At 36.2% G+C, this 24,606-nt stretch overlaps 1 protein-coding gene across 4 annotated transcripts in view; it reads left to right on the top strand.

Moving 5' to 3' along the window:
* slc8a4a (solute carrier family 8 member 4a) overlaps positions 1-24,606 on the top strand; it is a 93,069-nt gene that overhangs the window by 7,061 nt on the left and 61,402 nt on the right. Inside the window, exon 1 of one of the 4 annotated variants that reach the window (XM_083564522.1) lies at positions 13,803-13,934. The exons of the other annotated variants lie outside the window; for them this stretch is intronic. The gene's annotated coding sequence lies outside the window, so the exon portion shown is untranslated. Of the gene's footprint in view, positions 1-13,802; positions 13,935-24,606 lie in introns of those variants that run through there. 4 annotated transcript variants of the gene reach the window in all.

Genomic DNA, 24,606 nt, shown 5'->3' with positions numbered 1-24,606 from the left:
GTTAATTTTCACATAAAAAATGGGGGGGGAAATGTAATTTAAGTTTTAGTTTTTAACTCTGACCATTGCTTGGATGTTTGTACCAGGAGCATTGGTTTGATTATTTGTAGTATTTAAGTAAAGTGCTTATTTTATGGCCATTTGTAAGCACATTAGTCTGCCTGTGGTGGTTCTGTGGACATAAACACCTTGTTAAGAAGAGAGAGGTCAGAACAGAATGATGACAATTGATGAGGCTGGCAGAAAGTCTATGGTAATTCAAATAACCACTCTTTGCAGCTGTGATGAGCAGAAAAGCATCTCTAAATAAATAGGGAAGAACAGAAATCTAAAGCTAAAGGAGGCACATGCTCACTGAAATTGGGCAGCTCAGAATTGGAAAAAAGGACAATGTTTATATTTTCTTTACAAATGCTTTTGTGCCCTTGATTGTTGAAAAGTACATCAATTGTTTATAAGATTTTTTGCATTAGTATTACGTATATAGTTATTACTATATACTGTACTTTCCATGTTTGCTTTATTTAAAAAAATAATAATTTAACACAATTGTATGCTGATTTATCTTAAGTTTGTAATTTAGGGTACTAGTGTGGATTTATTAATTGATACAGATTTAAAGCACTTTGTACGTTGCTCTGGACAAGGGCGTCTGCTAAATACATCAGATATAAATGTAAATGTAAATATGTATACACCAGTTGGGCATAACATTATAATCACCTGCCTAATATTGTGTTGGTCCCCCTTTTGTTGCCAGAACGGTCTTGACCATCGAGCATTAACAGCATTAAGTTCATCACTGTTCCTTCTTTGGACCACTTTTGATAAATACTGACCACTGCAGACTGGGAACACCCCACAAGAGAGATGTGTTTGTTGAGCACTGAGTTGACTGGAGGGTGGGAAAGTGAAATTGCCAAGTCATTGATCTCAGTACCACACCTTGAGTGGAAGGTGGAGTCAGAAGCCATGGCACTCCATCACTATGCAGAGCATACTTAAAGAAGAGGCAGTTCCTTTCAACCAGTGGCTGCTTATCTTTATGTATCATTAATTCATTCTGGCTCCCTCCGCTCCCTCTCTCTCTCCCTCTCTCCCTCCCTCTCTCTTCCTTAAGGTTAACAAATGCAATATGTGTAGCATTTGTCTGACTTTGCTCTTCTTTCCTACTCTCCCTGAATGTAAATTAAGAAGTGCTATGTGTACTTTGTGTGGGATTGATGTGGGATACAGCACTGCCGCACAGCCCTATGAGTGTTTCCACACATGGCTGGGCAATCTCAGTGGGTCTGCTCAACATAAAACCACAGCCCCCAAAGAGTACTGCTGTTACACTCTGTGAACTTCAGATCACATAAACAACTGCATTTTTTTTTTCCATGGCATTTACCATGGCAAAGAGGATTGAAAGATCAACTTTATTTGCAAGGTTTCAGTACCATTCCCAATTTCTGAAGTAAGCCTGGCTCAGTTGTAGCATGCTTAATTCTTGGATTGGGATATATTAATCTATACACACATCCAGTGTATATTACAAATAGTTTGCGTCCAGGGTTTTTACAATAGCCTGGATTTATTGCGATCCTGACCAGGTTAAAGCACCAACAAATTACTGAATACATTTCTCAATTGTAAAAATGACATTGAAAAATTTAACACAATGAAGATTGAGTAGATAAAAAAGCCGGAGAGCTGAGTGGGACTGAAAATCTCCATCATTGTATCGCTTTTTGTTTGAGTAAGCACGGCTGTGCACCTGATTGTTTAATTGCACAATTAAAAAAGAAATTGCACATTCAAGATGTGTCACTGATGCTGAGAGCGATTTGAATAGACTATAGACTAAAGCAGACACAATTATTCACAATTTATTGGGCTTCAGAGTAAACGTGAAATTATTGGCATATGCCAAGAGTTCAAATGTTCAATTTCTGATTATGCCATGGTGATTTATGGGCGTGAGTCCAGCAGAGCAAAATTGCTGTGTTCTTAGAGTGGAAGGAATGTCATTATTCTGAAATTAATTTTTTTCTGGTTGCTATTGTATGGTATGGGTGGAATTGCTAGATTTAATTAAGTTAGAATAGATTTGGGAGAAAATGGGTTTTTAAAAATAATTCATTCATTCATTCATTCATTCATTCATTCATTCATTCATTCATTCATTCAAATTGGTAACACTTACAACACATACTTATATATAAAATACACATTTGCTAACACTGCTTCTCTTTAAATTGCTGTTCTTGCTACATCACAGGGCTTAGCAACTCAACACACTCAAAGAAAACCACCAACTGACTGTCAGGCGGAAGAACGTGCCGGGAACTGAAGTGCAGTGAAACGAGTTTTAATGAATATCCACAGGGCAAAAGCAGAAAACGGCAAACCCGAAACAGGGTCTTGATGCAGATAATCCTGAAAATTACAGAGATAAGACAGAAGCCCAAAGAGTTAAACAGAGTCCCGAATACTTAGAACCAAACTATAACACGGAGTGAAGGTAGCTTGGGTAGTCCTGTAATGTTCGTCAGCCTAAACTGTAGAACGGACAATGAGCTTGGTGAGGAACGGTGGTTATAAAGCCTGGAGGCTGATGAGCTCCAGGTGAGATGATTAGTACGTTCAAAAGCTACTTGGAGTGATAGGTGGGTTAAGGGAAGGTGTGGCTGGTGGATCCCTGACACTGACCTCTTCCCCATGCTGCTCTGATTGGCATGGTTAAATCTAAATTATAATATTATTATAACTATATTATAGTCTCCTGGTTTCCCAGCTATAACGATAACTATGGCTTTGTAGCGATAAAACCTTGATCTCCCAAGATTAATGCAGAAGCCTTTATGTTGCAGAGACCAGATCAGCCATATATTAATAAAGACCTAAAGTAAAATAAAATAAACCTCAAAATAAAAAAAATAGTACAGTATGTCATGGTTATCCTGAAATAACACACCCAGACAATTTTACCCATCAGTCCCATGTCACTGATCACTCACAACTGTTTTGTTACACCTAGTTAGCACAGTTTGGGTTGCTGTGTGTGATTGTAAAGCTTTTGCTGATTTTTGGCTGCTCTGTTCCTTGCTGCGTTGACCTTTCTCATGCTCCTAATTGTTTTTGTTTCTTGTGTTGCACTCTTACTTATTTGTACAACTTACCAATAAACACCTGCATCGACTTTTCGATGTGACTGTTGCCTTGATTTTATTTATATTTGTCCAGTTTAACATATGGACAAATTAAGGAATAGCAGTTGTAGTCAAGTTAAGACAAAAAAAATGCAGTTTCAGTCCATTAAAAAATGACTAAATGCAATGTGCAATGAAGCCAATCTGCAAAATAACTGGATAAATCTGTGAATTGTGATAAAGAGATAATTGGGCATGAAGCCCTAAGATGGAATTAGGCCCTGAGAACAGTGCTCTCTGTGTTTGTGTGTGTGTGTGTGTGTGTGTGTGTGTGTGTGTGTGTGTTTGTGTGTGTGTGTGTGTATGTGCATTGTTCTGCACATTGTCTAAGAGTTGGAAAAGGTAAACCTGATCCCCTGGTGTTGTTTTTGAACAGAGAGCCTATTGTATACAGGCACACACAAAGAGCTAAATTGGAAATTCTGAGTAAATGCTTAGGGCAAATGCCACCATGCTGCAAGGGCTGCAAAGAGAAACGTGTTGCTTTTGGCTGGTAAATGCCACACGCGGCCAGTTAAAGGCGAGCAGCAGGTGACCTTTTCCAAACGTGCTCAGCCCTGCCTTTAGGTAACCAGTTGGCGCTTAGGCATTTCGATTATAACGTCAACTAAAAATGCTTGCCACAGGAAAAAAAGGGGGCTTTGTATTGAGATATTAAACTTTGAAATGCCTGCTTGATGAAGACATTGACTACGCTCCCGATATGATGATGGTGATTATGAAAATGGGTACACTGCAGAGAATTTGCTTATTGAGAGAACTCACTGATCTTGTTGGGAGTATTTTGAACAGAGACAGCTGCGTCATTAAAACCCGCCTGAGCTGAACATTTATTAGGCACTTTACAAAACCACTTTTCCCATATCCCACAGCAACACCCCTGCAGTAATGTACCACCATCATTACACAGGCGTACGATTGGTTTTGCAAGTGTATAATATTTTCCTAAAGCTGTGAATGTTGGACCTAAAGATTGCTGCCACCCAGTACTAGGCACACCCAAAAGAGTTTAAGTGTAATGTGGTCCAACATTCAGCTCAACAGCTCTGGTGTTGCTATATGCATGTATGAAACAGATTATTATGATACATTTAAAGCAAATGTCAGGAGCTGCAAGCCTTCCTGCCTATGAGTGCTGGATGCGAGAGTGATGACCATCTAACTTGTGATTGAGTCAGCCATTTGAATTAAACATGCAGGCTGGAACAAAGATGTATTGCCCATCCAGCTGTCTTCCTTTCAACCAGTCTTGCGTTGTCTGAGATTACTCATGCGAGATGCTAATACTTAGCATGTTTGATGAATATTAATGCGTAATCCTCAGACATGTGGAGCATAACAAAGAATTTGAGGAGCCAATATAAATGCATGAGCGTTTAAATGTTGGCTTCAAATGACAAGTATGAACAGAACATAGACATACAGTAAATATGCACATACATATATACATACATACACACATACATAAACCAATCAGGCATAACATTGTGACATTATAACATTATGCCCAGTGAAGTGAACAACACTGATTATCTCTTCATCATGGCACCTGTTAGTAGGTGGGATATATTAGGCAACAAGTGAACATTTTGTCCTCAATTTTGATATGTGAGAAGCAGGAAAAATGGGCAAGTGTAAGGATTTGAGCGAGTTTGACAAGTTGTGATGGCTAGAAGAGCATCAGAGCATCTCCAAAACTTTAGCTCTTGTTGGATGTTTCTGGTCTGCAGTGGTCAGATATAGGAAAAGTGGTCCAAACCAACAGACGTGCTCCTGTAGCTCAAATTGCTGAAGAAGTAAATGTTGTAAATGCTCAATAAGTCTGCACTGTTTTGGCAGCAAAAGGGGGACCAACACAATATTAGGCAGGTGTTCATAATGTTATGCCTGGTGGGTGTGGCTATAATGTTATGCCTGATCGGTGTATATGCAAATAACGACTCTTTAAAAAGAAAAGCAAATGGGCTACAACAGCAAATTTCAAGAATATATATTCAGTAGTCTGTAGTGGGTCTGGATTAACAAAAAAATGGACAATTAAATTTTTGGTAAAACATTGCCTGTTATATCCTGCACAAATTTCCACAGCCTAGTTTCAATAAGTGTACCTGGGCATAGCTAAATCCATGTTTTTTTTGTAATCATCTCGAAACCAAAAGCCTTACTATTCAGTCACCCTTATTTCTTTTTTGTCTCTAAATCCCTCTCTAAAATCTTCTCATCCTCTTCACCCAAAGAGTACATAAAGACCAAATATTCTGAATCGGCTGGAGAATTCAAGTAAAGATTACGCTTAAACATCTATCAGTATACACAGTAATAAAAAAAACGAAAGGAGGAAATGTAAACCAGACACTTTACTGAATGGGATGTTAATGAATGTCATCTAATAATAGATTGATGGTTTTTACCTCTCACAAGAATGAACACATCCGAGTCATAAATATGACCCGAGCCCATATACATAGTGAATTCTCATTATCTTGACAAAGTATATACACCGCATACTCTGCATAACATAACTGCAATGACACATAATTGAGAACAGCCTGGTCTATTGATGCGACATGATTCGGGCTATCAGTCCCTCTCACATCCGACTATCGATGGCCCTCCTAAGAGTTATTGTTGTTTTATAAAATTACCTGTCATTTTCATTCAGGAGTTTTCTCTCCGAATACCCATCACGGCTTCATTCTGCTATTTCCAGTTTAGCATGCACATGAAGGATATGGAACTTCCCCATTATCTGATCTCAACATGGTAAATGAATACATCCCTAATGATGAAATATAATGCATGGCACATTAAAAAGCCATTAGAAAAGCCTGGCTTTCTTCCACCACAATTACAGAGGGATACTGATGAGAGGCTGCTGTCGAATCACAACTAACTGATGAAAAGTACAGTTAAGTAAAAACGTTGAACTTTTTTTTCTATAATAGAAGAGATGCAGCCAGTAGGAACAAGCTTCTCTTCTGTTAAATAATTTGTTGACCTTGTACAGTTGTTCTATTAAATAGCAAGGCTCAGCAGGTTGGGTGTATGTGTGTGTGTGTGTGTGTGTGTGTGTGTGTGTGTGTGTGTGTGTGTGTGTGTGTGTGTGTGTGTGTGTGTGTGCGATTGATCCACCTGCACTGGCTGTAATAGATTGTCATTACTATGCTTGAACAGGTATTTATACAGTTTCAAGGAATGAATTTGTCTAATAACGGCCTGCTTTTTAATATCAGCACTCGTATCATGGACAGGGGAAAAAGAATAATGCAAGGTATCTCTGTTCAAGAATAGACCTTCAGACAAATCTTTCAGCTGGCCTTGGTGACACAGCCGAAGAAAAAAATTACATGCCTTTTCATTTCACTTAAACCCTGAACACTCAGTTAAACCTCTTGTGTATGTGTGCATGGAGGGAGCCCAATAAGATTGAGGAAACATCAAACAAATCATGTGTTATTGGGTTTTTGAAGGTTATATAAATAATGGCTGAATTTTCTACAAACAAAATGCTTTCACATCAGCCGAAAAACAAAATGCACACATTCGCATTTGCACAAAACCTGGTTTTACGATAAACGATATGATTTTGCTTTACTGAAATTATGTGGGTTGCAAATTAAAATTTAAAAAATGGTGAGAGCATTGCTTTAGGCGAAAGTGTAAGGAGAATCAGAAGAATTAATTGTTTCTTTAAGGTGGAGGATACATGAAGAGACATAACAGTGAAATAGATTCCCAAGACGATGGAAGCATGCGATTTCCGGGAAATAATTTAATGGAATAAAATCAGATTTACCACATGATTTCCAGGGACATATTATTATGAGAGGGTGTTTAATGCAAGAAATACTTCTGAGGTACTTCTGAGGTTCGCAAGGCATCGTGTCTAGAATACTCGAATTTACAGCATACACGTCTCAAAAAATACATACTCCTGTCAGGGCTGAGATTCAGTTAGCAATCATTTAGGGATTGCACTTTATATGACATTTTTCAATTTATTTAACTTGTCACCACAATTCCCCGAGCTAGCTTCCTTAAGTATAAAGCGTCTACTTCAAATTCCAACCACCCCTCCACAGCCCACAAATCCCATCTCTTTTTACATGCCTTTTTCCCCCTCAGCAATGAGTTGTGAGTTCAACATGAACACATATTCAGAGAATACACTTCAAGTTATACATCAACAGTGACAACATGATAATGGTGAAGTCCAGCCGGCTGGTCAGGAAATTAGGTTCTGGTGCAAACACAAATCTCTGAGAGTTAAAGGGTCTTTATTACACTATCACTTGGGACTTCCAACAGAGATGACTTTGATCCTCTCCCTTTATCACACCTGAGATCCAAGACATGTTGCCAGCTGTGTATCATCACTTCTTTGCTAATGAGAGTTCAAGTTTAAGTTTATTTTTATAGCGCTTTTTTATTGGCAGTGTCTCAAATCAGCTTTACAGAACATAAGAATTATAGAACAAAAATTTTTATATTAGTGAATTATGTGTGTTTAACCCCATGCTATTAGAATCATGCACAAATGTTTTTTTTTTTTTTGTTTTCTTGTTTTTTTAAATGTAGTCAGCAGGCATGGAGTGAAATTATTGTACATGGATTAATTTGTCCCCATTTACTGTTATTATAAACTCCACTCTTCTGGGAAGATGTTGTGCTTACTATACTATTTTTGAGTGTCCTGGTGAAGATTTGTGCTCATTCAGCCACAAAAGTGAAGTCATGTGAGGTGAGGAGGCCTGGGGTGCAGTCAGTGTTAGAATTCATCCCAAAGGTGTTCAACAGGGTTGAGTTCAGTGCCCTATATCAAGAGATCGTTCAGTCCAACCATGTGAAGCATATCTTCATGGAGCTGGAGTTATTCACAGGGCCACTGTCATAATGGAACATGAAAATTAAATAATTTCCTATGTATACTAAGCCTCGTTAGAAAACCTGGGGTCAGCATGCAGGGTCAAAACCATGATGTAGTCTGTTTGATGCTAGTTTAGGAATTAGGTTCTTGCTAAAAAAGCCCGCAGTTCTAGATTGTCCATTCCGAGATTCAGCTTTTACAACATTCTGATGACCAGCCTGATCTGAGCCATTACTCTTAATATAAATTGGACAATACTATTTATGTGACATTTTTATAATAATAAAAAAAAAAAAAAAAACAAGAGAAAACAAGCTAAATACCAGGAATATTTGAGCCAACCTCTTTTAAATAAATAGTATTCAAGGTGTTTAACTTTGAACTAGGTGCAGGTATGATAGTAATAACAGGCTGATCCCAAAATAATAATCCATGTGAAATTCAATAAAAGCATGGATTTCATTCGGATACGTTTTTAGGTTATACGAAAAAAAAGAAAAAGGTTCATTTTGGAGATAGAGAAGGATGAATTATTATATCTGTGAAAACTTGAAGGTTTTCTCTTTCCATTTTCTTCCAATTATTTCCAGTTTCTACCCAATAGCTATTCCACCCCATCATACAACAGCTCAACTTTTTTAGCCTTGTCAGGTGTATGCGTAATTTGAACACTGTGTTCACATCAGGCAGTCATTAGGGAGAAGTTACACTCCTGTAGCTATAATTAAATAAAGCGATCCCCAAAAACCATCGAGAAAAACCCAGTGGGAAAAGAAACCCAGATAAATTTCATTTCTGGTGCCAGCAGGAAATTAAATGTCTTTAAGTTTGTAAATGAATTCATAGCGAGCAATTCACTGTAGTCATTTTCATTTTCAACTTCTGTCATTATAGCAAACAGTTTGACTTCATTGTTTGTGTCTTTTTACCTGCCAGATGGTGAATTGAAACCACTTTTGCTACTTGAACATCCTAATAAGAAATATAAGTAGGGTTATATAAAAAAAAAAAAAAAGATTGTTTAGCGTTAATTTTCTTCATTCAACTTGGCTTAGAGGCTGTTATTATTCTCTGTGGGTCTGAAACTCAAATTCAGGAGATTATATTCTATTTATATACATGACTGTACAGATGATTTCATTATTATTTTAATTTAAAACCGTTTTGGTAAAAAACGAAAGGCTCAGGACAAAACAATCGGCTGTTGATGTCTACTTATGATGTCTATTTATTTACTTTATTTATTTATGTCTCTAGGGGTTTTCTACAAGTATTCTAACAGCCGTCTACAAGTATTCTACCAGCTGTCAATATATATATATATATATATATATATATATATATATATATATATATATATATATATATATATATATATATATATATATATATATATATATATACACTGTATATATATAATTTACATATAAATTTCTTTTATTTCATTTTATTTCCTGCTGGCACCAAAAATAAAATTCATCTGGGTTTCTTTTCCCACTGGGTTTTTACTGTACTGACAGTGCTGACTATACTTTTTTGTTTAAGTGAAAGTAAAGAAGTTTGGGTTCTGATATGTAATTAAGCAAAAGGTAGCCATTACTCAGTGGTGGGCTGTTAGGGCTAGCAAAGCTTTCTCTGCTGGCCTAAACACTATCAGAAGCACTGACCTAAATGCTACCTAAATTCTAATATTCGTTTCATGAAATTTTATACATTTTATTAATTGCACTGCTTCCAGTACGTGTATGTGGATGTTAGATTTTTTGTGTTTTTGTATAGTATTGATGGTTAATAATGTTATATAATATAATATAATATAATATAATATAATATAATATAATATAATATAATATAATATAATATAATATAATATAATATAATATAATATAATATAATATAATATATAATTGCAAAGTGATAGTGGTGGTATTAAAAGGTGGATTACGTTTTTTTTTTTTTTTTTATCAAAACCAAACTCATAGAGCATGAAAACAAAATAAACTTGTAAATGTATTGAGGTTATGATGGTGTTTCAAAGTACATAAATCACACCATACGGAACCTTTGCTAGGTCTACAGACAGACTGTTACTGAGGTGATACCAGAGAAACTGTACCTTGCCTTTCATACGGATGAAATCATCAGAGAATATTTGTTTTGTGAATTGGTTTAATTAAATGTAGACATTTTTCAACTTTCTATTCATATATTTATTATGTCTGTGAGGCGAGTATTCACTGATATTCAGGTTGTTTTATTTATGTGTCTGGGAAAAGAGATGACAGAGACGGCCCTGTGTATTTTCTTTATTTTAGAAAAGCACAGTGTTTTTTGTTATTATGAGTTTATACAAATAAAAGTAAACCTTTTACAGATTTGAATGATTTGTTGCTCTCAAAAAAGACAAAGTAATTTAAGTTCGCTCGGCATTATGAGAAATAAAATGTCACAAAACGCACCGTAGTGTTTGCCGACACGAGAGAGTTCATTGCCCGATGTGTGTATGATGGTGGATTTTGGTGTTTAATTTGAGACTTGGCGCATTCAATAAAAAACAAACGTTTACTGATTAAAAATATTTTTTCTTATCTGAGTAAAAAAAGAACGTTTGTTGCGCTGCAGGTTTTAATTGTACCTCTTTTTATATTTATTTATTTCTATTTAAATAAAAAAATGTTCATAGAGAAATGCACCCTACATTAATCGCACGTTAATAAAATGAGTGCCGTTAAAAAAAACTTTATTAACGTTAGTATTTTGACAGCCCTAATTACACAAGAAAAAAACTACAGAAATAATCTAATTCCTGCCACTCACTGCAAAAAAATACGTTGTGTCCTCAAATAAAAAAAATGTGTATCTTGTTTATGGGAGCACTTTTTAGTTTCCACAAATTTTAACTGCTTCATACTGCTAGTGACAAAATTTGACTTTGCTGAGAAAGCTGAATTGTTGTGTTGTAATAAAGTCAAATGGCCCTAACTAAGATTAACATGTTTTTTTAAAAATACGTTAAACAGATGTAGCTAAAATTGAGCCAAGTTGAAACTTCTCGTCAGTTGTTGAATTTAGTTGGGGTTTATGGTGTAACATTGACACTTGTCAAGAGGACATCTTTTTTTTTAACGGAAAAAATTGAATGTTTCTAGCTTTTATATTTTACTATTTTATTAATTAATTAATTAATTAATTAATTAATTTATTTATTTATTTATTTATTTATTTATTTATTTATTTATTTATTTATTTATTTATTTATTTATTTATTTATTTATTTTCACCTAACAGTATTCATATGACAATTTAATCTGCTAAGCTTTTGGGTCAGTAGTTTTTCATTCTAATCTTCAATTTCTGTCTTACATTTTAAGTTCTCTATTAAATGCACGATTTCTCTATTAAATGCACGAAAATAAATTAATAAATTAATAAATTAATTAATTAATTAATTAATTAATTAATTAATTAATTTATTTATTTATTTTTTTTCACCTAACAGTATTCATATGACAATTTACCAGGGAACAGGAGACCAGACTAAAGTATAAAAGTAAAGTAAAATATTTTTCTGTGTGCATCAATGTTCAGAAAAATATGAATGCTATAAATGTATAAATAACACACAGGTTGGAACAAACCCAGAACTCATACACACAGTTGAAATACACAAAAAATCGTGCATTTAATAGAGAACTTAAAATGTAAGACAGAAATTGAAGATTAGAATGAAAAACTACTGACCCAAAAGCTTAGCAGATTAATATATTAACTGGCTATTAAAAAAAGAAAGAAAGAAAACCAACCAAACAAACAAATAAATAAAAAAACAATCTGTGTCTACTAATAAAATGTTCTTATTACCAATGAAAGAATGATAAATTAGCTCACTACTAACCAACTTAAACCTAACTTTAGGTTAGCTGAAATTAAATAGGTTTCTGATATACATATTTGAATTACAACAACAACAACAACAACAACAACAACAACAACAACAACAACAACAACAACAACAACAAAATATTATACTCCACATAGGTTTTGTACATATTGACTGGAACAAATAAAATCAGATCACAATGTAGAAATCAGACAAGAAAAAGAGCTATAATAAATATATAAAATAAATATTGTAAATGCAGATGTAACTGAGGCATTACGATGCCAAAGATCATTTTGGCTAAATAAAATGTTTATAGTATATGAATCACTTATATGAAACGATCAAATAACATCTTCATAGCAACTGCGTACTAAATAATCAGAACAATGTAAATGTATGTAAATAAGAATTTTAGCTCTTAACAGGAAAAAAATGCACAATAAATAATATTGTGCCTACGGACGTTTTCCTGAGAATGTTCTCATTTTCCAGGTAGCAACTCTACCACAGCCTGGTATTGGGTTTCGATCCAGCAGATGGGAACATCTGCTGTAGCCTACTTAATCATTAAGGCATCCAAACTTTTTAAATTCTTCTTTCCCACTTTTTACTCACTTTTACTTGCTCTTATTTATTCTCTTTATTCTGTTTAGTCCAAGCCAAACACACACACACACACACACACACACACACACACACACACACACACACACACACACACACACACACACACACACACTCCCACTTTTCCTACCACGCAAAGACACGTGTATTATAATGTAAAGCTTTTAAAATCAATTAGATTAGGAATGAAACTCTGTTGAAGGAACTGTAGATTTGTAAAATTGAATAAAAAAAATCTGTTTATTTTGAACTCACTAGCTGTTCGGTGCGAAATTGTTCGGTAAGTCATGCAGCAGGTCTTATAGTTCAAAACATTAATTTTGTTTGTTTGTTTTCCAGCAAAGAAGTGATGAAAGGAAAAGCTTTATAAAATTGTATTTTCCTATTTGAAACCAAACACTATGCATGCAGTGCCTTTTCTGCATCTCTAATAACAATACTTAAGTACATCAATAGCATTTCAAAGCCTTGTTTCAAGAGAGCTCGTCGTTTTCTAGCAAAAACTATGACCCCAGTCGTTGTTCAAAGCTTATTTGTTTTCTCTATATCTATTTATTTAGTAAAAAAAAAAAACTACAACATTTCTGATCAAAGGGATTTGAAAATGCTGCAGACGTCCATCTTGAATAATTCTAGAAAACAAAAAAAACCACAACAGCAGTTTATAGCCATATTTGGTTTGGTAATGTTACATTTTATACTATCAGGTTGTCCGTAGGTTATTACTGAATGCTTTCATGTTGTTTGTCCATCTGTAAGTGGTACAGTGTTTGCAGAATGAATGTCAAATTATCATTGAAACCAGTAAATTCGATTCTGAAATTTATCCAAACCAGAAGAAGGTCGAGACAAGGTCAGATGTCAGACAGCTGGGGTTTTTTGCCTGTTTTATGTCTAGCTAAAAATTTTGCCACCAGTCTATACGTGTGTCCAAGCATCTGTCCGAGATTCTCATTAGTGTGATATCTCATGAGCTGAGTAGATTTTTATCCAAACATGGTCAAGGTCGACGCAAACCCAAATGTCTGAAATAGTATTTCTTCAATGGTTTCCTTTGCATATGAGGTACTTTTTTTCTGTGAGTCCATGTTACAGCAAAATGCTCATAATTTAGGTTTACAGTCAACTCCTGGCTGCTGTGTCACAGTTTTCAGCATTATGATGTTTACTGTAAATGTTGGCTAACGTTCTTGACCTTTATTCTGTATGATTTATCAAAGCTTGTCAGTCTAGATTGGGGTTTAAGCACAGGTGTTGGAATGGTTGTCTGAAAGCGCCTGCATCCGTGTTCTCAGCAGTGGAGTTATGAGATGATGAGGAGAACCCACTTTAAACTTCAGGAAATCAAGTTTATTTGATGGATAAGGTTAGTCATTCCGGATTTGAATATGCTTTGTGTGTTGATGTAATTATAATAATAAAAAAAACCCCACTTGCTAAACGTATCCAGGAGTGAATTATATGAGCTGTGTGTTATACCGAATGTTAAGAATGTCAAGGTGCTCCCATAGCTTGTGTGTGTGAGTGTGTGTGAATAAAAGTGAGTGAGAATATATCACTTACCCTGCAGGGAACCATTCTTGATCTGAATCATGATAATGGTGTACATGTTGTTACACAACGTGTAACCTAATACCCATGTAGGAGTGTGTGCACTGGTGTATCTCTGAGCACCAAAAGCTAAAGATATCATCATTGGAAAAGAGGTGACATACAGTGGATTAGAAGGTGCTGTGATTTGTACAGCACAGCAGTATATGTGGTATAATTAATGCATTAGTGTAATTCTAATTAGCTTTGTAGCTCCGGAAGTTTTGGGAACACCACCAATAACCTCATGCTAACATACTTACTGAAAATCCAACAGCTGCCTTAGTAGAGCTTAGAACAGCCAAAGCTTACAGCGACAAGCCAAATAACTATACTTTAGTATCAACCACTAATATATGATGTGCATAACCATGCTTTCTTGAAACACCTTCAAATAATGGGGTTTGGTTGAAAAATGGAAGTAGGAAAGGCCACTGAGTAAAACACCTAGAATATGGATGGAGTCAGTTTGTCCACAAAGTGAACCTGTGAACCGGTGAATTGATTAAGCTGTGTTGCTACCAAAGGGGGTTGGGGGAAGCTGCAGGTATGCTGCTAGTAGGGTAAAACACAACACTGTGTGCAGTAACAGAACAATGATCAATGACAGGGTGGTGATCCTTTGCCTTGGGCATTTTAGCTTACTAAGAAACCTGCTATGCAATCCTTCCCGGAAGCTTCAGGTTAGACTGTAGAGTTAGAATATGATTTCTTTCTCTTAAAGAATGATTTTTTATTGCTTGGAAATGTTATTTATCTCATTTACACACTATCACAAGCAAGTCCCTCTAGATGGGTTCCCAGGCAGAGTAGAGTGTACTACTAGAATACTGCAATGTTGGCCACATTAAGCACACAGCATGCTACAGAACGTATGTGAAACCAGTCATCTGACCATCAATCAGATGGCTTCCATTCAAATATGACACTTTTTTGTCACATTTTTTTTAAATTCTTAATAAAATACAAAATATAAAAGAATTTGAGATTGTACACACACAGTACTTTCACATCATATACTGTCATGTAAATATGAGGGCCGGACATTCTCCTTCAGGATTGTTTGGTAAACAGCAGAATTCATGGTTCCATTTATCACAGCAAGTCTTCCAGGTCCTGAAGCAGCAAAACAGCCCCAGACCATCACAATACCACCACCATATTTTACTGTTGGTATGATGTTTTTTTTCTGAAATGCGGTGTTACTTTTACACAAGACGTAATGGGACACACACTTTTGTCTCATCACTCCAAAGAGTATTTTCCTAAAAGTCTTGGGGATCTTTAAGATGTTTTCTTGCAAAACTAAAAAAGAGCCTTTATATTCTTTTTGCTCAGCAGCGGTTTTCGTCTTGGAACTCTGACATGCAGTCCATTTTTTCCGTCTCTTTCTTTTGGTGGAGTCATGAACACTGACCTTAACTGAGGCAAGTGAGGCCTGCAGTTCTTTGGATGTTGTTGTGGGGTCATTTGTGACCTCTTGAATGAGTCGTCACTGTGCTGTTGGGGTAATTTTGGTTGGCCGGTCACTCCTGGGAAGGTTCTCCACTGTTCAATGTTTTTGCTATTTGTGAATAATGGCTCTCACTGTGGTTCACTGGAGTCCCAAAACTTTAGAATTGGCTTTATAACCTTTTCAAGACTGATAGATCTCAATAACTTTCTTTCTCATTTGTTTCTGAATTTCTTTGGATCTCTGCATGATGTCTAGCTTTTAAGGATCTTTTGGTCTACTTCACTTTGTCAGGCAGGTCCTATTTAAGAGACTTCTTGATTGCGAACAGATGTGGCGGTAATCAGGCCTGGTTGTGGCGAGAGAAATTGAACTTAGGTGTGATAAACCACAGTTTTAACAGAGGGGCAAAAACTTTTTTAAAAAGCCCATGTTGTTTTGGATTTTGTTTTCCCTCAATAATAAAAACCTTCATTTAAAAACTGCATGTTGTGCTCACTTGTGTTATCTGTTACTAATATTTAAATTAGTTTGATGATCTGAAACATTAAAGTGTGACAAACATGCAAAAAACTAAGAAATCAGGAAGGGGCAAACACTTTTTTACACCAATGTATATCAATCTGGATAATAAACTGTCACTTTTCATTAACCACACATTATTTACAAATAGAGAAAACTTGGAACAGTGGTAAACTTTCCCAGAAGTAGCCAGCTTACCAAAATTCCTTCACAGTGATGTGAAAAACTAATTACAAGTTATTGCAAATGCTTCATTGCAATTGTTTGCCACATCCAGTTATTAGGTTTCGGGGGCAATTTCTTTTTCACTAAAAGGTTTGGACATTTTTTATTATTATTTTTTTTTTTATAAATAAAATTTGCATTTAAAAACTGCACTTTGTACTGCATTTTCTCAGGTTTCTGTGAGTTGTCTGTAAGTGTGACAAATATGCAAAAGAAAAAAAAAGAGAAGAAGGGGGTAAATACTATTTCTCAGCACTGTAAGTATACATCCAAATGCTAAATACAGTGAACATAAATAAGGTACACCAAGAAACATGCTATGGTTCACCGAGGTGCAATGTAATATGTAGGTGCCATTGTTCCACTACATGTTGCTGTAGATTTTCATTTGTTTTAGAAAACCAGGGTGTAAAATAATTTATTACTGTACTTAAGTAGTATTTTGGTAGATCTTACTCAATCATTGATGAAAAATTAGCCACTGGTATTTAGACTCATTTACTCATGTACATTTTGAAGGTAAATTATACATTTCTACACTGTAGCATTTCATTTTGTTCTTCAAAGTACTGTATGTACTTTGTATGTAAGGTCTAGTAAATATTTATAGTAACTCTAAGAGTTCCAGGAATGAGAGGTACAAATGATACACTTTATATTGGGGTAAATATCCAATATTTAAAAATATGTGCTGTACATCAGCAGGGCAAACTTCATGGTGGACTAAAGCTAAAACTACAAACAAAAGACACATTGTTATTTAGTTCAGTATATATATATATATATATATATATATATATATATATATATATATATATATATATTCATCTTTTTTTTTTCTTTGTCAAATTCATCAGTCAAATAAAACTTAGTGCAAATGTGCTAATTGACTATGATTATTTTGCCTCCTGTTTGAATTGTTTCTTGTGTCTATAAATAAAATTATTGTAAATAAGATTAGGGTCAAATGGTAAATTTGTTAGCATAATTTGTACTTGTTGCTAATGCCACATCATTTATTTTACCAGAGTTATTTGATTTTATTATTATTATTATTATTATTATTATTATTATTATTATTATTATTATATAAATCTTATACATACTAGCAAAGCCATATTTTAAGTTAAGTTTAAATATTTGGTGACATTTTTTTACTTTTACATTGAGTATGATATTGTCATGTTGAAAATAAGTGACATGCACCTGGTCCTGTCATGCCACTGATGGTGGGAGTGCAGGGTTGAGCGGCAAATCCACATAAATAGCAGACAGGATTTATGGAGGTGGGCCGTATACTGCATTCTGGGGTGAGGTGTTAGTCAGAAAGTGTGGTATTTAAAATAAATTGTGTATTTTTCCAGGCCTCAAAATAACAGCCAGAGAAGCTACAGTTTCCTACAGTTGTGTGGGTATGGGTGGTGTTAGGTTGAAGGTTTATACTGCAAACGAGTGTGTCTAAATAGGACTAGATTGTGCATTAGATGTAACAAAAAGGTACAATTTGACCCATTTTTTACTTATAAACACCTTATTGAAGTGGTCCATAATGTGCAAAAAAATATGACATATTTTTAAACCTTGTATGCTTCTGTACAAGTGTTAAAATTTTAAGCATATTGAGGATCAAATTTTACACATCAAATTGTGTTTTTTTGTGACAAAGTTTAAAGAGACTCTAAAAGTAAGCTGCTATTCAAATTTCAGTTAAGTCTTTCAAGAAGAGCCAGCAGACAGAGATTTGGAGGAGAAAGTTTCGGAGCAGGAGGACAACTCTGAGTTTGAGGGGGATGAGCAGACAGCAAGGAAAACACCTATATCCAGGGACACTACATTCAAACTGGCAGTAGAAAATATCATTCCTAATTCTGTGGTCTAAAATTTGCTACAGGGTCTAAATTGACCTGGAATACACTGTGAAGGTGATGAATGTGAACAGTATGTAAGGGTTAATAAACTTGTGAGAGTTAATCCTAAATTATGATCTGAAATTGAAGGGATTTACAGCGTTGTTTTATTGTATTTTTTTTGTCTGCCATTTTTTATGTCTGCCATTAGCCACTGTTGGTTAAGTTAGCGGCTACAATGCAGAATATACACATTACATTGTGTTTTATGTTGTAGTTGTGCTGCATAGTGTAGTAGTTTAAGGACAGAAAGCAAGCTCTCTATGTAAATGTGCATGTGTGTGTGGAGTCGGTGTGTGTGTGTGTGTGTGTGTGTGTGTGTGTGTGTGTGTGTGTGTGTGTGTGTGTGTTTTAGCCAGATACACTAATTGAGGGGAGACTCTGTTGAATGCCCACAGAGGATTATAACCAGAGAATTTAAATGCTGCTATTACTGCTTGCATTATGTTCACATGCACACACACACACACACACACACACATACACACACACACACACACACACACACACACACACACACACACACACACACACACACAATCACACACATAGATGTGCACATGCACACACAAGCGATTGTGTGCACAATTTTGGAACAGCTTCGACAATATTGTATCGACAGTTAATGGGATGCATTTGTGCTGAGTGGTGAATAACGGTGCTGAGTTAGTACTTTACAATTGTGTGTGTAGAGTGTGTGCACAGGCATAATACAGCGCATTCATCAGGTCATAATTTTTCCTCACGCCAAAAACCTAAATCTTGTTATATTTGTCAAGAGATTATGAATATTACATTCCCTAAATCTCCAGCAGATCACAGATATTTCGGTGATCCTGCACAATGCTGTTAATCCCTCAGGCTGAATACAGATTGCATCGGGAAAAATCGGATTCAAAACAATGGGACTGAATCACCGACCCGAGCAAACGGAATTTCCTGTTTAAATGTGAAGGTGGTTTCTGGGGAGTTCACAGCAGAAGGATGTTTATCTTCCGTGTCGAAACCAGGAACTCGGCAGCTCCTGTAAATCAACGCTGATGCATTAAACTTCAGAAACCGCATACAAGCTGTTAGACAGACGATCCTGAAAAACACTTGAGGCATCCAAATGTACCTGAATAGGAGTGTTGGATTTCAGTCACGCATTAACAAGATTCTCTCTATCGCTCCTTTATTTGTTATTTACTTTATTTCCTCATACCATGTGTCCTGAAGAATGACATGAAACACTAATTTATTCAAGCGTTGCAACATTGAACTAGTTAAAGGAAAGGTTCCAGTTTCCAGTAGTTTTAACCACAGAGGATGGCCAGAGGCAAACAAAAGCTTTCATTAATATTTTATACATTTTACTGCAATTGAGCTCAAATATTATATTATGATATTTAATGTTTTTGCATAGACCTTATAGGTAAATGAAAATAAGGAATTATTATTGTCAACTGCTTAATGGTGTGGAAGAGTTTGGTGGAGATGCCATTCTGCTCACCATGTTTGCAAAAAGGGATTATTTGAGCTGTTGTAACCTGCCTGTCATTCTGATAACCATAATTCAGGGAAATCAAGAACCAGGACTTTCGGAAATACTCATATCAGCCTATTTAGCAAGTCTTGTACTGATGTAAGGATGTATTGATGTTCAATGCTAAGAATAATTATCACTCTCATAGCAAACGCCACATGCCGCAGCACGTCATGCTACAGCTAGATTCTGTGATTTTATGTTCTGTGTTGTTTTGGTTTCTTGTCATGACTCTACTTACTGTATGACATATAATTGGTTGTTTCCCTCACATGTCTTTATTTAAGTTCATTTGTACCCCAGTGTTTTTTTGGTTTGTTGTTCCGTGTTTGGCTGCCTGTTCTTCCCGAACCTTCTTGTTCTGTCTTTCAATTTCCCGTTTGCTCTGTTTGCGTTGTTCGTTGTCCTCTGCTTGTTTTACAATCATGAGTGTACATCACATTTGGATTTGTCTTCCTGCCTTTCTAATGGACATGTCCTTTACTGCACTTGAATTCATCACAACTCTCCTAACACGTGTAATGCAGGGATAGCAACCAAATATATATGTATAAATATATAGAAGAAATCATTCTCTAAATCAGATTACTGAAGTTTAGCTTGGTGACGTTGTTCTGTGGTTTAGCTGAAAGATGAAACTGATAAATCTCGCTACTTGTAGTGAACTAACTGGATAACTTTCCTTCCTTGGCACTCCTCAGTGCATGCCCATCTGCTTTGTTACTATAACAACCAATGTAATGAGGACACTCGGTCTAAAAAAAATCAGATTTAGGAAATAAATCAGATTTGCTTGTCTGCGTATATGAAGCCTAAGGGACATTGTTTTGAGATCTGCAGCTGCCTCCACCGCTGCGACCGGTCTGCTCCAGTGCCACCCATTAAAGCAATCATTAAAGCAATAGCCTGCCTGATAGATGCTTTCATAAGGCTTCAATGGCACTGTGAGGAGCCATACACATCATCCAGAAACCACTGAAGATAATAAACATAGTCTTGCAAGTGTATTCCCATAGTTAAGTCCGGTATCTATGGCCAGTTTAACCCAACCAGGTGTAGGGGGAACTTCTCTTAGCATGCCAGAGAAGCATGATTTCTAGAGGGAGATGAATAAACCCATAGTTGGATGTTAAGTAGGACGCCCTAGGTCGTTGACAGGAACACCGGCACAGCACTGGTGCCAGAGACTCTAGGAGCAATCCTGCTATAAATAGCATTAGCATCATGTGCAGCAGTAGTGGGGGAGCATGGCATGTGCTGACTGAAGGCATCATTCTGGGGACTGAAAGGAGGAGGAAATAAAGGAGGGGAAAAAAGAGATTTGCTGATAAGGATTTAAAGCCAACATCTAACATGATCAACTCTGATGGCATTACGGACAGTGACTCAGGGGTTTAAGCTATTCAAACTGGCCCTTCTTTATCAAACCTGTGTAGAATTGAGAACATGGAACGAATTTGTGTGTGTGTGTGTGTGTGTGTGTGTGTGTGTGTGTGTGTGTGTGTGTGTGTGTGTGTGTGTGTGTGTGTGTGTGTGTGGCTTATTACACTGTCATTCTGGCTTCAAACCTAGCAGGTAATTTCATCCCAAATGATCCAAGTGCTTCAACCTCATGAATGAAATCTCCTCCTCGCTAGTCCTTTAAATACATTTTCTAAGCATACTTCCTGCCCCACGTTTAACTCTCATTTACATCTAATTATCCTGTAATTAACACAAAAAATGCCCTAATTTATGCAGCCATCATCCTTCACAGCCACTAAACAGAATGTGTTCAGTTGGCTACAGTTATCTTAGATCCGGGGAAATAAACTGAGCGGAGAAAGATTTATTTCAGTGAAGTTTGGTGTCTGTAGTGACAAAGTTCTTTTTCCGGAGGAGTTTCCGGAGTCATTTAAAACTTTAAATAACGTTACCATTTTTAACTGAGAAAAACAAAGTTCTAATTTGCCTTTTGCAATACTTTGTGTTTTACTAAAACTAATGGTATCATGTATCACAATTATGGAAGCGTGCTCTCTTTCTGTCTCTAAAGCTTTTTTTGGAGTTAAAGCTTGTTTCACACACACACACACACACACACACACACACACACACACACACACACACACACACACACACACACACACACACACACACAGAGCTGTAAAATATGGACAAAAGCTAGTGCACCCCAGACCATTAAATTGCATGTGCTTTTTGAACATCTCGTTCCACCTTTATTCCCCATTTGCTATATAATAAGCTCCACTCTTCTGGGAAGATGTTCCACCAGATTTTGGAGTGCGCTTGTGGAGATTTGTGCTCATTCGGACACAAGTATGTTAGTAAAATCAGGTACTGGTGTAGGTTAGGTGAGGAAGCCTGGGGTGCAGTCAGCATTTCAATTCATCCCAAAGGTGTTCAGTATGGTTGAGGTCAGAGCTCTATAACAGGAGATATTTTACTCCATTTCATGTAAACCATATCTTTATCTTTGCACATTTACCCATCTTGGCTTATTGCCATGCTGGAATAGGTTTTGGTCTCCTAGTTGAAGTAAATCGACAATTTAATGCTACCACATCCAAAGATGGCATATATAATTGTGTGCTAAAGACTAATCTCCTAAGATTGATATGAACAAGAAACCAGAATGAGAACCGTTTTAGTGTTGATACAAAAATATGAAATCAAACAAACAAATAAAATCAGCACAGTACAACTCTGCCTCCAGGTTAGAGCTTAATGGTGTTTGTACATAAATGTGGCTATAAATGTCTCGCAATTAAAGGACTGATGATGTTATAAAACTCTGACTCTGCTACACTAATTCACGTTTACAAATTATGTTGACGCTTAACCCCATTACATGGTCTTCAAACCGAGGTGCATTCAATTGTAAGGATGTGAATCTTCATAATTAAGGCCGGTGCGATTCGCATTTTGATTCATCGCCAGCGATATAATACATTAAAGATAAATATGAAGCAGCTACCGGTGCTATGCTATACGATTCACCCCTATTAAGATCCGATTTCAGTTTGAATCGAAACATTGCGATTCAATGCAATACGATGAAATTGGAAAAATAGAATGTTATGCAATTTAATATGGTACAGATAGTTGGCTTTTATTTCTTTGGTTTAGAAGCACAGCAAATCATGAATTCACCTAAGTGCCTTCTGACTTCTAATGCAAGACTCTTTCAGTGGGGCCTTTGTAGTGCAAAAAAAGGAAAAAGATTAAATCAATCCAGACCTACCAGATTATATGATTTTTTTTAAGGTTTTTACTTAAACCACTCTACGTACTATATTTGCTATATTTACTATATTACAATTCCTATGTTGCAAGATACTATTAAAAAAAAAAAAAAAAACGTTCTTTCAGATTCTCCCGTTAGGGGTCGCCACAGCGGATCCTCCACATGTTTGATTTGGCACGTTTTAACGCTGGATGCCCTTCCTAATGCAACCCTCCCCATTTATCCGGGCTTGGGACCGGCACTGAAAGTGACTGAGGTTGGTTCCCTGACCGGGGATCGAACCCAGGCCACAGCGGTGAGAGCGCCGCATCCTAACCACTAGACCACCAGGGAACCTCAAGATACTATTTAAAACAATTGTGATCATTTGTGTAGTCATTGACATCAGATAGCATTGACAAGACAGGAAAATGAGCATCTCCACCATTCATGGGTGGAGATGCTCATTTTTAAGGGTGAAATATCACATGCACACAGGAACTGCTTGCTGACAGTGGCATTTACAAAAACCACAAGAAGACTGTGGTGGAGATTTTTGGTTTGGTTTTGCTCTAAGTGATTTTGCAGCAATGCTTTAGTTTTAAAATTTACATAATCCTTTTGCAAATCTGTTTTTTTTTTTATGTAGACATTTTCACTGTTTCATCAAAATGTTTTAAATGTAACTCAGTGTGGTCTCGTGCAGGGGAGCAAAAACAACCCCATTGCTGCATGTCTGTTATATAAATTATAATATTGTTGGGTTTCTGTAAATAGAGTATCATTCACATTACTAATAATAAATTTTTTTTAAATAAAATGTCACAATTAAATTAAAAAATGCAAAGCTAGTCGGGCTGAGGAATGATAGATAAAGAGTTTCTGGATCATTGAGCAACAAGTCTGACTCACTACACCACTGGGTAGGTAAGGCAGAAACTCAGATACTACGGAGGCACTAAGGGCCTGGAGTTTAGGATGGAGGTGTGTTGTGTGTGTGAGTCAAAGAGAACTACATCGGTCACCCATCCATGATTCAAGCTGTTATGTAAGCAGTAGTGTGATAATGTTTTTCAAAGCCACTTCTTGTGTGCAGTGCATTGTTTCAGTACAAGTGTTTCAGCTAACCAATGGATTCTGGCTATTTTGTGGAAGGAAATTTGCAGTCACAATGTTTTTTGAGAAAAATATACATTCACAGCATTTGACCAATGCCTTTATTAATGGTGAGGGTCAAGGCTTAAGGGCAATGGCAGCTTGGTGGTGCTGAGATTTGAACTCACATCCTTGCTAGCATTTGGTCCTTCTTTACCACTGACCTACCACTTCCCTGCGGTGTTTGTTATATACTTTGCAGTTTTTTACAGCTCAGTGGTTAAGACATTGGACTGCTGATTGAAAGGTCATCGAAAAGGTCAAATACCAGTACAACCAAGCGACCACTATTGGCGCTTTAGCAAGGCCCTTAATCCTCAACTGCTCAGCTGCATCAATGGGATTAGTGTAAATTGCTCTGGATAAAGGCATATGCCAAATGCTATAAATGTAAGTTTTACTAGTTTGCTACTAATCCCTAGGTCTTTACTACTA

The sequence above is a fragment of the Silurus aristotelis genome (assembly GCF_946808225.1).
Source record: "Silurus aristotelis genome assembly, chromosome: 16".
In the NCBI taxonomy this organism is placed as follows: domain Eukaryota; kingdom Metazoa; phylum Chordata; class Actinopteri; order Siluriformes; family Siluridae; genus Silurus; species Silurus aristotelis.
The sequence above is the reverse complement of the archived record's forward strand: the minus strand, read 5'-3'. Positions and strand labels throughout refer to the sequence as shown.